Source organism: Pelophylax lessonae (assembly GCF_965119305.1).
Source record: "Pelophylax lessonae genome assembly, chromosome: 4".
Taxonomy (NCBI): Eukaryota; Metazoa; Chordata; class Amphibia; order Anura; family Ranidae; genus Pelophylax; species Pelophylax lessonae.
This window is the reverse complement of record NC_138771.1, coordinates 97034332-97050464: the sequence shown is the minus strand read 5'-3', so window position 1 is coordinate 97050464 and position 16133 is coordinate 97034332. Positions and strand designations below refer to the sequence as shown.

General features: G+C 44.7%; 1 protein-coding gene across 2 annotated transcripts in view; it reads left to right on the top strand.

The window, feature by feature from the left end:
- RAB27A (RAB27A, member RAS oncogene family) overlaps positions 1 to 16133 on the top strand; it is a 233549-nt gene that overhangs the window by 72379 nt on the left and 145037 nt on the right. For both annotated transcript variants that reach the window (XM_082252830.1, XM_082252828.1), the window contains exon 2: positions 562 to 673. The gene's annotated coding sequence lies outside the window, so the exon portion shown is untranslated. The remainder of the gene's footprint in view (positions 1 to 561; positions 674 to 16133) is intronic.

The window sequence follows — 16133 nt, the reverse complement described above, 5'->3', positions numbered from 1 at the left end:
AGTGGTCACATGATCAGAAGCTGGTGCCACTGGCTACCAATCTAGACCAAGAACGGTCTTCGCGCTGGGAGCACATAAACATAGTTTACCCAGCTATGTATACATGCTGCTGCACACATGTATTAGATGGTAGAAGGGCTTCCTAATGGGATGCTTAAGTGTCACGCCTTAGTGAATCCCCCGCCCCCCCCCCCCCCCCCCCCGCCGAGAAATGTTGTTTAGTGTGTTTTAAAAACTCCAGTATGATAAAATTAGCCCCCCCACCCACATATAGATAAATCATTCTTTTTCTTTGCCAATTTGCTTTAAACCTGGTTAGCCTGTGGCGTCGGCGCTCATGGAGGAGGCTACACGGTGGAGGAATAATGGGCAGTGTTGCTAAGCTTGTCAAAGGGAAATCATTTGATCAGTCAGCAAGACCACATGACAAACAGCTGAGAGGAATTAGATGGACTTTTCAGTGAGAATGGCTTTTGTGAGCGCCTCAGTGCTTCCTGCACACTCTGATCAGATGCTCTTTATATGATAAATTTTTACTACTTTTTTTTTTTTTTTTACCAGATACAGAGTTCACATTTTTGGGCGCTAATATGTGGAATGAATAAGGAGATCTGAACCGCTGTGTTTACCTGAGCCTTCAGACGGAGAAAAGAGCGCATTTCCTCAGAGCAAGGTAAGACCGTCTTCTTGGGTTTGTGTTTTTGCCTGTTTTCTGTAGCTTTACATTTTTTTTGCTTTTCTATCTTCTCAAACTGAAATGTCCATGTCTGGGTGACGTTTTTCTGCTGTCAGCGTAAAGGTGGGTACACACACTATAAGGCTGTGTTCAGGCTGGTGCGATGTTAGTGTGTGCGATGTAAATCGAATGTAATGTTTGTGCGATGCGAATTCAGCCATACAGATTGTATAGCTGAATTTGCATCGCATTTGTACCAAAATTGTGCAGGACCCTTTTTTTTGGTGAACACCCATGCAATCAGATTCTTGCATTATTTGTCAGTTTGCACTGCGATCTGCGAATCGATCTGGGGGTGTCTTTACCTTTTACATTGACACCCCCAGAGGTTCGCAGATGTAAGCGTGAACCGCCGGCAGGTATCCTGCATCGCATATATGTGAACCAGGACTTAGAAAATCAAACAAAGGATCATCCCATTTTCCTCGATGTTTCACAGCAAATCAAAACCAATGGAACTAATTGTACGAAAATTCTCATACAACACAGGCTTTTTTTCGTTGTTTATTGATCCTGGTCATGCGCAGTCTTTCGGACGCAATTTTTCTCGTACGAAAACAGTGCACATTAAATGAAAATCGTTTGTTCTGTTCATGTACGAGAAATTTTAGAGTTTCCAAATTTTAATTTGGAAAGTCTGAATTTGATGACGAAAGTTGTGTACACACTATATGAAAATCTAACGTTCGTGCCTCATACAGAATTTTTCTTCTGGTTTTCTTATAGTGTGTACCCCACTTAAAGTGACTGTAAATGATCACCTTGGAAACAACCAATTCAGTTTAAAATAGAAATTAAAGGCAAAACCTTTGTGTATAGATATAAAAAAACATAAATTCCTTTTTTGCCTTTTTTATAAGTGATCACATTTCCTCTGTTCTCAGCTGCATAAGAGCTGGGGGGAGGAGGAGAAGCAGCACACTAATGGCACTTTTCCACTGCAAGTACCGGCTCGTACCGGCTCGGCTCTACTCGGCCCTGCTTGGCCCGGTTTGCTTTCCCACTTCTGGTACCGCATGGTATAGTGTCGGAACGGTTCGGTACGGTACGGTAAGGTATAGGTTTGCTTTTCCACTAAAGTTAAGTGGGTGGGATAACAACGGGGTGGGTGGGATTCTCTGACCAATCACTGGCTAGTAGTGACTGCATGCAAAGGATTCTGGGATATGGTACCAGTTTGGTACCTGTTGGAACCACAATCGAGTAGGTACTGTTTTTTCAGAGCCGTACCGTTCGGTTCCATGCAGTGGAAAAGCAAACCTATACCGTACCGAACCGTTCTGACCCTATACCATGCGGTACCAGCAGTGGAAAAGCACAAAAGCGTGCCGAACCGGTACGGTTCCATGCAGTGGAAAAGTGCCAAAAGCCTCCGTGAATGGCTGTGCAGCGGTGGCATGTCAGGACAAGTCTGATCATTGGAGGAGAGTACACTGAGTTCCCAGCATAGAGAACTGACCACAGTGTGCTCTCCTGCTTAGTGTGGTCAGTTTTTAATAGGAAAACTGAGGGACTGTCAGGAACACCAGGGATTTCACACAAAGGAAGCAATACAAAGAGAACAGGATACTTTCTCATACAAGTACATGGTACAGCAGCCACATATCAGGAATATGAAGTGTTGGGGTAACAAACGCTTTAAGGCCCCTTTCACAGGCGGATCTTAATGGAAGCTTCATCAGTGTATAGGCAGGCAGATTTAAATTGATGTGCGTCTGTTTACATTCGAATACCTCTAAATTGTCTAGGTCTGGAAGAAAAAAAAAAAAGTCTGCGTGATGTATTGGAGGTAAAAGGGTGTAAACAGACGCACATCTACACATAGACATTGGGTCCAATAAGCTTTGGGAGGTCAAAACTACGGATACGAATGTCACATCCGTACCATTCAGCTCTGATTCAGCAGGGGGCCTGTTCATGGATCCCATGCTGATGGGAACAGATTTCTCCCATGTAATGGGGCTCTAAAAAGAAAATCAAATTTAGCGCTAGGTGTGAGTTTCACATATATTGTCATCACATAGGATGATAGGTTTTGGTATATATGTATATAGTGTACACAGTAGGGCTGGTGTACATGGGAGATGCATTAAAGCAGAAATTCACCCAAAAGGGGAAGTTTCTTTCTTCTTCCCAACCCCCCCCCCCTCCCCATCCTCCTCTGCCATATTTGGTAAAGTTGTTTTTTTTGGGGGGGGGGGGGTTTCTTTTCTAGCCCCTCACCTGGCCCACAACCTACCGGGACATGTTACAGGTCCTAGTAGACTTGCGCATGAGCAGTGTGGAGCCACAAGGAGTCACAGCCAGCTGCCCACAGTTAACATGTTGGGACCAGTGAAAAGCCAGCCTGGGTGAGGACAGCGCTTACTTTGTGAGTATACTTTCACTGGAGTATGGAGGTAGTGGGGTCAGGTTGCTGGCTTTGCTGTCTAGCGAATGTGAATGGATCTTAAAACCTGAAGTCTAGTCAAAATTTTGATTGCATAGTTACTAGTGATTGACCAATATCGTTTTTTTTTTATTGCCGATACCGATACCAATATTTTGGTCATCGCATATCGATATTGGCCGATATTTTCGTACATTAAAGAAAAATTATTTTAATTTTTTTTTTTTATATTTTTTTGACAGGTACTTTTGTGGAGGGATCTGGGGGTCTAAAAGACCCCAAACCCCTCCTCTGCACTTAAAAGCATTCAAAATGCCAAGTTTTGCTGTTTTGAATGCTGTAATTTTTTTAAATTTGGCGCCGAGTACCTGGAAGTGATGTCATGATGTCACTTCCGGGTTTTTACATGGAGACCCGATCAGAGCCGAATGCGGCTTTGATCCGGTCTTCTCTTCGGTGACCATGCAGTGGGACGGGAGACCCTGGCGAGCCGCGGAAGGCGGAAGGAGGGGGGACGTCCCCTCCCGCTCCTTGTAACGACAGACGAGCGGCTTCTTAGCCGAATCGGTTGTCATTACATGACAGCCGACCGTCGGCTTTGGACGCCGGTACCGGGGTGATGCCTCTAACTGCAGGCATCACTCCGGTACAAGCACTTTCCTGAAATATCGGCAATATCGGTCACCTTGGTGGCCAATTCTAATATATCGGGGAAAGTGCAGATCGCCCCCATGATATATCGGCTTTGTCGATAATCGATCGATCTCTAATAGTTACATATCCCTGTAGTATTCTCTGCTACTAGGATGATCGCCACTATCTTCCAGGTCTTGTGCTGAGCGGTTTCCCTTCTGCACAGTGACTGCAGGGGTTTCCTTGCTCACCACTGCCGCCATTCACAGAACAAATTATTTTTGGAATACAAGGCGTTCTGTGAATGGCAGTAATGCTGAGCGAGCAACTTCCTAAGACTACTTTGCAGAAGGGAAGTCACATGCTCTGCACTGCCGCCATTCACAGAACAAATTATTTTTGTGATGAATACAAGGCGTTCTGTGAATGGCGGTAGTGCAGAGCGTGCGACTTCCCTTCTACAAAGTAACCTCAGGAAGTCGCTCGCTCAGCATTACAGCCATTCACAGAATGCCTTGTATTTTTTCATGGAGTACAAGGCGTTCTCTAAATGGAACCAATCTCTTCCCTGAGAAGATCGCCAGCTACTACAGTGATTTGCAGCATCCCTAGTGATCGCTTCGGTATGAGATATGCCTATTTACTAGACATATGCAATAAAAAATTATACCTAGACTTCATCTAGCAGTTTGCTTAGAGTTCTGTTGTAAACTAAAATGAGACATAACATAAAACTGACGCATTTTTCAACAAAATCATAATACCATCACAAAGTTCTCTCTCGACTGTCCCTGATTTGGAACAAAGTTCCTCTTTCCTCCTTATTTTGGTCTGATGTATAGTTGTATTGTATGTAAAATGCACTATTGATCTATATAAAAAAAAAAGGTCTAACAGTGTTAAACCTTTCATCCAATTCCTAATTGCTGCATTTTATATTCCAAAAGTCATCTTCAAGGAAATAGTAGTGGTAAAAATGCACTTATGGGCTTATTTAATGTGGTTTGTTTGTTTTTTTTTTGTATAATTTTACTTTGGGGGTGTGGGGGGATGGTGGTGAGGGGGGTGCGTGACAGGGGGTGTGTCCCATGCCTACATACTTTTGCTAATCGATGTCCCTCATTCCCATCTCAGAAAGTTTTGAGGTATTCAATCATTTGTATAGAAAATGCGGCAAGAAAAGCATGTCATGCCTTATTCATTTGAATGGCGGGCCACCCCACCCCACCCAGTGACTCCCAGTACGGGAAAGTTGCTTGTGCTGCACTGGATATCGTTGAAATAATCTTCCCCTGTCATCACGCTGTTTTTATTGTATGGAAGCAAACACAGCACGGACCTGTCATCCAGCCTGTCACCGCATTGTGTTGGTTTGTGTGTGGTGTGTTTTTTTTTTTTTTTGTTTTTTTTTTTAATGAATTCTTTTTTCTACTGCAGTTGCAATATTTCTGTTAAGTCAAACTACTTAGCAGCAATGTAGCAGATGTAAATTGCTGATCATCGTTTCCTCTGAAAAAAAGTTGGTGAAAATGGTCATTTAAGTGACCATGAAAGATGTTCTTCTCCAATAATAATCCATACACATCCACTGCATAATGGCCCTGTAATCTATTTTCATTTAATCTTTTTTTTTTTTTTTTTCCCCCTTTGTATCACCCTCTTTAACTTCCAAACCTCTCATTTTCCCCATCACTTCCCTTTGGAACAAGCAGTGCACGTTCGTGACAGTCATTTGCACTGCTCTATGCACACTACACATCCCATAGTCCATTTTGGGAGAGCAGCATGAGAGGGTGGCTACGTCCCTACATACAGTGGGATCATAGAGAGAGAATATAGCCGGAACTCAGCGGAAAAGAGGAGTTTGGAGGAGGCTGAGAGCAACAGAAGAAACTCTTTTAAGCTAAAAATGCATAAATAGCATTTTTTTTTTAAAAAACAGAGTCCAGTGTCACTTTAAAGAGTAACTCCACTTTTGTTGAGATAAAAACATTCCTCTCTGGGTGATCTATGTACATTTCAAGGATTTTTAACAAGCTTTGTTGCAGATTCCTACCTTTTTTAATTATTCTGAAGGACTAGCTGTTTTTCTGTGCCCGTGTGCTGAGTGAATGCGTATGGGAGTGATTTTATAATTATCAGTCAGCTGCTACACATACAGGGCTCTAATAAGGAAAGTGGCATCCCTTTTAGACACGATTTCCCTTTTGAGAGCATCACACCGAACATTACATTTTTGTTACAGGGGATGCATAAAATCTGACTTCATAGAATGCATTCAAATAAAAAAAAAAAAATAAAAAAAACCTTCTTACTTCACAACTCTTTAACCACTTTACCACCGGAGGATTTTGCTGTCTTACGTCTGGGCCACTTTTTGCGATTCGGCACTGTGCAAATTTAACTGACAATTGCACGGTCGTGCGACGCCGTACCCAAACGAAATTTACATCTTTTTTTTTTTCCCACAAACTTTCTTTTGGTGGTATTTGATAACCTGTGCGATTTTTACTTTTTGCGCTATAAACAAAAAAAAAAAGAGCGTAAATTTTGAAAAAATAACAATATTTTTCACATTTTTTATATGAAATTCCCCCCCCAAAAAAATGTAAAAATCTAATTTTTTTAAATTTTTTGGCCAATTTGTTTTCTGCTACCTATGTTTGGTAAAAAAAAATCGCAATAAGCGTATTTTGATTGGTTTGCACAAAAGTTATTTCGTTTACTAGCTAAGGGAAAGATTTCTGTCATTTTTGGTGTTTTTTTTTTTTTTAACTAGTAATGGCGGCGATTTTTTTTTTTTTTTTTTTTTTTTTTTTTTTGCGGGACTGCGACATTGCGGCGGACAGATCGGATCCTTGACTGACATTTTTGACACTTTTGGGGTACCAGTGACATTACTACAGTAATCAGTGCTATAAATATGCACTGTTACTGTAAAAATGACACTGGCAGGGAAGGGGTTAATTTTTATTGGTGATCAAGGGGTTAATGTATGCCTGGTGCTTACTGACATGTGTGGGGGGAGGGGACTGAGTGACACAAGGACAGATCGCAGGTTCAGCTATGCTGAACCCTGCAATCTGACCCTGCCTGTCACTTAGGAGATCCGCCCGCTTGTGTTTACACAAGCAGGCGGATCTCCGCACTCGATTCCCCGACGATCGGGGAAGAGCGGCGGCGATCGCCGCCGCTCCTCCCCTGGCCCGACTCCCGCTGTGACTGAATACAGCGGGAGCGAGCCTCCGGCGGTGCGCGCCGCCGAGATAGGGGAATGTCTGGTGACGTAGGTCTACGTCGCCAGACATTATCGAGCCACTTTGCCGCAGTAGAGCTCTAGTGCAGTGGTTCTCAATTCCGGTCCTCGGGACCCACTAACAGGCCAGATTTTAAGTATTACCTTGGGGGATGCAGACTAGAATACTGCAATCACTGAGCAGCAAATTAGATCACCTGTGATGTAATTTAGTTATCTTGCAAACCTGGCCTGTTGGTGGGTCCCGAGGACCGGAGTTGGGAACCACTGCTCTAGTGAGCAGCGGTAAAGTGGTTAAAGCCAGCCATACATGGATCGAAATTCGGCCAGTGCAGCAGGGACCTGGCAAATTTCAATCCATGCATGAGCTTACTGGTTGTACACAAAACCCAGTCTCCTCTATGGCAGTGGTTCTCAACTCCGGTCCTCAGGACCCACTAACAGGCCAGGTTTGCAAGATAACTGAAATACATCCCAGGTGATATCATTTGCTGCTCAGTGATTGCAGTACTCTAGTCTGCATCTCCCCAAGGTAATACTTAAATCTGGCCTGTTAGTGGGTCCTGAGGACTTGAGTTGAGAACCACTGCTCTATGGAGCGGCAGATGTCAGCTGACACCGGCTGCCATCTGATCCGATCCTGTCCGCCAAAAACTGACAGATGGTGGTCCTTTTCCCCATCTGTCTGGCAGATCGAATCGGATGGCATCAAATGGAAATGGACAGGTGGTACGTTTCCATCCGATTGGCCCCATAGAGGAGAGTGAGATTGTCTGACGGCATGTGCATAGAGGAGTGGACACGGACCAGCTATCCGCCTGCTCAGCGGGGATCAGCGGAGGGATCCCCCCACTGAGCAAGCGGATTCTGCTTCGTGGAAGCGCCCATGTCAATGGGGCCTTAGCCATTATTTGTCTCCTTTGCTGAGTTTTATTTATGTCTGTTTTCTTGCATGCGAATCCATACTGCATTTAAAAATGCATTAGTCTGCATCTGATGTATACAAGCCCTAAGCCTAACCAAATTTACATTGTTTTCTACCGTTTTGTTTATTTTATGCCCTTTCCGTGTTACATTGTATATACTCTTTCATAGCTGTTGCTACTATGTTTTTTTAATCTACATTTTCCTTGTACAGGAATAGAACGCTCTTAGCCATTGACGTCAGCCTGTTGGAATCACAGGGTCTTGGTGTGGGAATAGGTTAGCACAGGCTGGTTTGCTGCCAAGTTGTAATGTGGGAGGAATACAGAGGAGCTGTCTGGGATATGAATTCCACAACCATGTGACCAAATGCCATTTGCTTTCAGTTATCCTTTTGTTAATTGTAGAGTAAATCTCAGGATTATCACTTAATGCTTACCAATCTAGTTGGGCATCGAAAGACAGAGCTATAAATATTATAAATATTATAAAAAAAAAAATTGCAGTTTGGTTATATAGGTAAATGAAGGCAACTTGCTACAGGAATGGATTAATCTCAGTAAGAGGGGTGTAAGGCTGACTTTTGATTATTAAACCCAAAAACAAATATTCAGTATATTTCAGCTTACCGATTCCAAAGCTCTGGTTCACATTAATGCTACTTTGAAATCGTGCGATTTCAATTGAAGTAGTGCGATTTAAAAGTAGGAGACCTGCGTGATTTCAGGTGCTACTTGAAATACATTTGTGCGGCTTCATGCACAGATGTTGAAGTCACACCCGAAATCGGCAAAAGTAGTGCAGGAACTACCGGCAATAAAAGATTGGAACAATGCCATTGCTGGCAATAGGCTGCAACTTGTCATGCGATTTGACCTGTCAAATCACGTGGCAAATCGCTCCAATGTGAACGAGGGCTAAAGTGTAACAAAAGGAAAAACTTTATTATCATCAAAAAAAAAGTCTTGTTTTTTTGTTTAAAAATAACAAACCTGTTCTACTTACCTGCTGTGTGCAGTTGGTTTTGCACCGAGCAGCCCAGATCCTCCTCTTCTCGGGTCCCCCACCGGCGCTCCTGGCCCCTTCCTTCCTGCCGAGTGAGAGCAAGCAGTTTGCTATAGGGGCTCCGAGCCATGCCACTACTGTGTGACAGACATGGGGCAGTGGTTTGGCCCCACCCCCTCTCTCTAATCATTGGCTCACTGACTTTGACAGCAGCAGGAGCCAATGTCGCCCGCTGTCTCTCAGCCAATCAGGAGGGAGAGACTCAGCCAGGTCTCTTGTGCAACATCGCTGGATCGCGATGGGGCTGCTGCACACAGAAGGCTTTTTATCTTAATGCACAGGTGTCAAACACAAGGCCCGTGGGCCGAATGTGGCCCCCCAGGCCATTTCCTGTGGCCCTCGCACCTCACCTGCAGCACCCCCCTTGTCTCTGCCCCCAGCTTGTCTTAGTAGTCGGCAGCAGAGAGAACAGAACTCCTTTGCCAGATCCTGTGCTCTTCTGTGCTGCTGCAGAAAGGCTTGTCTTTGCCCACCCCCCCTTCTCAGCAGACGTCCCAGGGACTCATGGACATTGCTGGACAGAGATAGGTCTCAGGTAAGAAATGGGGGGGGCTGCTGCACACAAGGCTTTTTATCTTTATGCATAGCGTGCATTAAGATAAAATACTTTCTGCCTTTACAACTCCTTTAAGGCTGGGTTCACACTGGTGCGATGCAGGAAACCCTGCGGATCCTGTGCGGGTTCCCTCATCGCACCTGAGTCGCAGGTGGTTTACACTAACCTCTGAAAATCACTGGGGGTTTCAATGTAAAGTTAATGACACCCCCAAATCGGTTCACAGATCGCAGTGTGAAATGGTGCAGGAATCGGATTGCATGGGTGTGAACATCCATGTGATATGATTCTAGTGCGGACCAAAAAATGGTCCTGTACCAGTTTGGCTGAATTTGCATACCCTTCTGACCAAACAAACTGTATTGCTGAAGTCGCTTCGCACAGACATCGCATGTGATCTGCACAGCAATGTGGTGCGAATCACATGCAATGGTTGTGTTAGCGCCAGTCTGAACGCAGCCTAATGGGCCATACACACTATAAAATTGTCTTTAGATTTACCAAAGCCTTATAATATGAGGTCAAATCTAAACACTTTCAATTTGTATGCAATCAGGGAGGCCCTTGCACTACATAGTTGAAGGTAAATCTAAAGGAAATCTAACCACAAAAGTTGTATAGTGTGTATCCAGTTTAAGTGTCTGGCTTTTTTTTTTTTTTTTCTAACCATGCATTGAGGTTTCTTCTTACCCAATCCCTGCAGTACCCCTCTCCATGTCACTTGCAGCAGAGTCAGATAAGTATACTGATAGTGATTGGATTATCAAGGAGTCAGAAAGTCTGTTAGACCACTGACACAGACCTTCCTGGTATATAATGTCTTTATAATTACCTAGCCTGAGATGGGGTTTTTTTTCATTGTCTTTGTGTTTAGTGGTTAATAATTACACTTTTTTTTTTTTTTTTTAACTCCAAGTTACAAAAATGTAGCTTTTACTATTTTGGTGGTTGTACTAAAGTGTGTTGCTATGTTTGGTTATGTGCCAGTGGTACATGGGCAGGAAACATGTTACATCACCAGGAAGTCACACCATGAAAAGTGTCTGAACCATCACCTATCATTTCCTCATGTCCAGAATCATGTTTATCAGAAATAACCATGGCAAGAAATATCTCATTGAGACGATTTAAAATGATCAGAAGAGCTGAAAATCAAAAACAGAATCTCAAAACCGATGCTGGGGTCCATCATAGTGTATTAGAAATACAATGCTTGGTTATTTCTCTTTTTTTTTTTTGTGTCTTCTTTTCTTGACATTCTGTAGCTTACGGAGTAAAGTAGTGCAAAAAAAAAAAATTAAGTGCAGTTTGAAGCAACCAATCAGATTTCAGCAATTTGAAGTCAGATGGTAATATACTTTGGCTGCCTGGTTACTTAGTGCTTTGACCGTTTCATTATTGAATAGGCCACTGTCTGCACTGGTTTTTTATTAGTTAGCCCCAGGTGAGGTGAAAACACATTTATTTACCTTTACAATTTATTCTGGCTTCACTAAGCCATTTTTTACATCTCTCTATGCTAATTCTAGTAAAAGTGCCAACATAGTTTCACCAGGTCAACACAGCAAGCATTTCCAGCACAGCTGGCCATACACTGGGTGGAACATGTAAAATGTCTCAGAAGGAGAACTTATCCTTTTTATGAGCGACATGGAGGGGGTCATTTCCGGACATTTAAGGAGTTGAGACCTCCTCTTTGCTGGAGGTAACAAACAGCCTGGTGCTCCCTCAGAGTCCTGCCAGGAGTATGCCTCACCATCTTCCCCTCTAATTCAGCAACAGTGAGCTGCTGCAAGTCATAAGTTACGCAATCACGTTGACTTATTCCATTATCCACCTGTTGGGCTGTGGACATGGCATTTGCTATGTATGCACCCTTATCTGGTCCTTCTGACTGTAGGGGGATTAATCTCCGCATGAGCCAACGTGCCCTAGACCAGTGTTTCTCAACTCCGGTCCTCAGGGCACACTAACAGGCCAGGTTTGCAAGAAAACTGAAATACATCACAGGTGATATCATTTGCTGCTCAGTGATTGCAATCTAGTCTGCATCTCCCCAGGGTAATACTTAAAATCTGGCCTGTCCGTGTGCCCTGAGGATCAGAGTTGAGAAACACTGCCCTAGACCATCAGCCGCTCTATGATCCCTCCATTGGGTATAGCAGCTGTCATGTCTACCTAATTAAGCCTTTATTTCCTAAATTTCAACTGTGGCAGGGCCTCGCACTGTCGCAATATTAAGAAAATAAATAAATACACATGCACACACATACAGCAGGTAAAAGAAGTATTGAACACGTCAACATTATTCTAGGTAAATATATTTTCAAAGGCGCTATTGACCTGATTGTTGAAAAACTACTGATGGCGTAGGTTACCAAAGTATTTTAAAACTTCTTAATGTTCAGGTGAGCACTGTTGGGGCCATAATCTGGAAGTGGAAAGAACATCATTTCACAATAAACTGGCCACGACCAAGTGCTCCTCCAAAGATTCCTGACGAAGTGAAAAGGATTATCAGAAGAGTTGTCAAAGAGCCAAGGACCACTTGGGGAGAGCTTCAGAAAGACCTGGAATTAGCAGGTACAATTGTTTAAAAAAAAAAAAAAAACATAAGTAATGCACTCAACTGACCTGGCCTGTATGCACGCTCACAACGCAAGACTCCATGGCTAAAGAAAAAGCATTTTGAAGCTTGTTTAAAGTTTGCTGCACAACATTTAGACAAGCCTGTGAAATACTGGGAAAATATAGTCTGGTCAGAGAAGACCAAAATTGAACTCTTTGGATGCAATATTTTACACCATGTTTGGCAGTCAAATGACACTGCACATCATCCCAAAAAACACCATACCAACATTGAAGTTTGGAGGTAGGAACATCATGGTGTGGGGCTGTTTGTCAGCACACAGTAATGGAAAACGTAATATCTTTGAAGGAAAGATGAATGGAAAAATGTACCAAGACATGCTTGATAAAAATCTGCTGCCATCTACTAGGATGATGAAGATGAAACGAGGGTGGATATTTCAGCAAGACAAAAATCCCAAACACAAAGCCAAAGAAAATCTCAATTGGTTTCAAAGAAAGAAAATAAAGCTTCGAGAATGGCCCAGCCAATCGCCTGACTTGAATCCAATCCAAAATCTATGGAAGGAACTAAATATCGGAGTTCATAGAAGAGACCCACTGAACCTTCAAGATTTACACCTGAGCAATGCAGGTGACTAGTTTCTCCATACAGCCGGCATCTTGAAGCTGTCATTACCAACAAAGGATTTGTTATTGATATTAAATACATTTCAGTTTAAATACATTTCAGTTAGCATGTTCAATACTTTTTCCCTGTGTCATTCCATTTTATTACACATAAATTTTGTTTCTGAACTTCTTTGTTTTGGTTTCTTTGTATGTATGGATTGCATGGGTTGTTACCAACCTGTGGTGAAAATTTAATGTCAATAGGCACCGTTTAAAGAGGTTGTATACTCCGCTTGGTGATTTATTACCTACAGGTAAGCCTATAATTAGGGGTGCACCGATCCGACTTTTCTTGTTACGATACCGATATCTGGCATTGTGTATCTGCCGATACCGAAACCGATCCGGAACTACACACATACACAATATGCATGCGGCTGCAGTACAGAGCAAAGCCACTGCTTCATGTGTACGACTCCTCCATTCACAGGCGGAGTACATCTGATATCACTCCGCCTGTGAGTCGGACCTATACAGGAAGTAGCGGCTCCCATACTAATACTACACCAAGTAAGGTCAGCAAAACCGGATCGGCCCGTGGATCGGTTAATTTTACCGATCCCCCCCGATCCAGCTATTGTGGCAGTATCGGCGCCGATATCCGATCCTAATATCGGATCGGTGCATCCCTACCTATAAGACTTACCTGTTGGTAAAATGAATATCTCCTAAACCTGCACGGTTTAGGAGATATTCACCCTGCATACATCCGCTGATATCAGCGGTGCATGTGCTCTGAAGGTTCGGCGTATCATGTTGGAACTTCAGAGCTCCTTGCAGGAATGTAGGGCTCCTGCGCGCATGTCAGCTCCCTCAGCGGGGACCGGGCGCAGCTGCGGGGGCTTCGTTGTAAGGTATTTCATAATGTACTAGCACATTATGCTATTGTCTTGTAGGGTTTTTTTTTTGTTTGTTTTTTCAGCGGTTTACTACCGCTTTAAAAATATTTTTCTCTTACGTCCTCCGACAGTCGCCGCCTCTTCATATTCGTCACAATGGGGTATTAGACTTTGCTCCGAAGGAGTAGCTAGGCAACAGAATATGTTAACATTAAAGCTTTTAACATATCCCACCCTCAAGGGGTGGTCCCCTTTAGTCAATACCCTCCTACTTCCTGCAACCATATCTCAGTTTCAATGTCTAGCTTGTCAGTAGTAGCTGGTTCTCTCTGTGCTGGGGCTTTGTGCCCCAGCCTCTTTCTTCTTTTTTGATTTTTTGTTTGAGTTTTTTCTCTCTTTACTTAGCTGTTCTTTTTGTCAGCATTAGTTAGTTCTTCTGACGAAGAGGATCATGCGGGCTGGGTCTCGGGCTGATCCCCCTGGTCGCAGGTCGTGGGTCAGTGGCTTCCCAGCCTGCCATCGAGCGTTCAGCCAGGTAACGCTCCTGGCACAGTGAACGACCCATCCCTGTTCGGTGCAGGGATGATTGGTGAGGTGGCTACCTCACTGGACGCTGTGCGGTTTCTTAACCCCCATTTTGTGCGTCTTGTATGCGACTCTCCCTGCCTCATGTGCAGCGGCTTGTTCGCCTGTGCGGGTCCCCCACACCTATTGAGAGGTAAGTGTATCTATGTGGGGACCTGTCTGTCTGGGGGGGTGTCAGTCTGGGACTGTGTAACCTGCCTCTGTTCACACTGTTTGTCTCCCTATCACTCTGCTGCATGCTGCGGGCTGCAAGCGGGGGGGGGGGGGAGCTGTGTGACACTGTCTGTGTCAGCCTTGTTCAGTGTGAGAAGCTGTGTGCTGTGGGGCATGTTTTGTGGCATGTTTGGGCACAATACAGCGATCGCTGCGGCGATCTGCCATGTTTTTTTATATGGATGGTGTTATGTGCATTACTGTACTGTAGGAGCGTCGGTTTTGGTGCCATTTTGCCTGCACTCGCTCCGACCACATGTTCTACATGCATGGCGGCCATTTTCTTGTAGCCTCCCATAGGCTTTCATAGAGCGCCCTGGTCTCATCACTTCCTCTTCTCCTGGGTACACCGATCAAGGCAGCGGCGAGGGTCTCCTCAGGTTTTATCCTTCTGTTCTTGCTATATCCATTGCCTGTGTCAGTTTATTGTCCCTGTGGGGGTCTCATTGTGCTTGTGTGTGGTGCGGTGGGCTGCGCTCGCCTCGCTTGTTAAAGGGGCAGTTAACCCTTTATTCTCCGGCATATATTGGGGCAATGGATTCTCAGGAGGGCAAATTTCCTGCCACCTTGGTGGAAAGCCAGGGGACCGCTGTTTCCCCCCCAGGGGGGGATTTGGCCACTATTGTGGCCGGCCTTGCTGCTCAGGTGCAGATGCCGGTGGCTGCTCAATCTACTAAAAGACCCAGAGTTTCTGTTTCCTCTGATTCTGAGGGTGAAGGTGATGGGGCTGTTATGGCGGGGGTCTTCTTATCGGGGTCCCGCTCCTCCCTGGATCTAGTGGGGTCCGAGGTGGAGGCTGAGGTTGAGGGGGTTGATAATTCTCCCCCTGGCTCGCCTGAAGAGCTTGCAATCATGGATGAATTGATTGCTTCCATAAAAAAAACGCTGCGTTTGCAGGATGAAGTGTGTCCCCCCGCTGCCTTGGCGGCTTATGGGACGCAGAGAACACGCAGGACGCCGCAGGTTTTTCCCTGCAATGATGATTTTCAGCGCGCTGTTAAGGAACAATGGCGCGATTTACGCAAACCTTTTGCTGTGCCAAGTAGGTTCAAGCTGCGTTATCCTTTTTCGCCTTCCACTGATGAACGGTGGTGTGTACCACCCCCGGTGGATCACGCAATTGCGGTTTTGAACAAATCCACTGCGATTCCTGCAGAGGATTCCCCGGTGTTCCGTGATGCCACGGATAGAAGAATGGAGTCTCTTGCCCGTCATACTTATTCTGTTACGGGTTCTATGCTTAAAGCTCTGTTTGCCTCTCTCATGGCGGCCCAGGCTGTCGCAAGTTGGACGCAGATGCTTAGGCGCGTCCTAGTGGCCGATTCGGCCTCGCCGGCGACCCTGGATATGGTGGATCAAATCCACCAGGGTGTCATGTATCTGTGTGATGCGGACTTGGACTTAGTCCCGTTGGCTGCACGTGTACACAGCGTGGCGGTGTTGTCTCGCCGCCTGGTTTGGTTGAAGTGTTGGTCGGTGGACCAATCTTCACATAAGACCTTAGCCAATCTGCCTTATGATGGGTCTCGCCTTTTTGGGGAGTCCTTGGATGTGTTGATTAAGGGGATCACCGGAAGTAAGAGCACTCTCTTGCCCCATTTCCCCAAGGCTAAGGGGGCTTCTGGGAAGAAGCATGCTAATTTTCGGCCCCCTCAGGGGTCCTTTCGTGCCTTTCG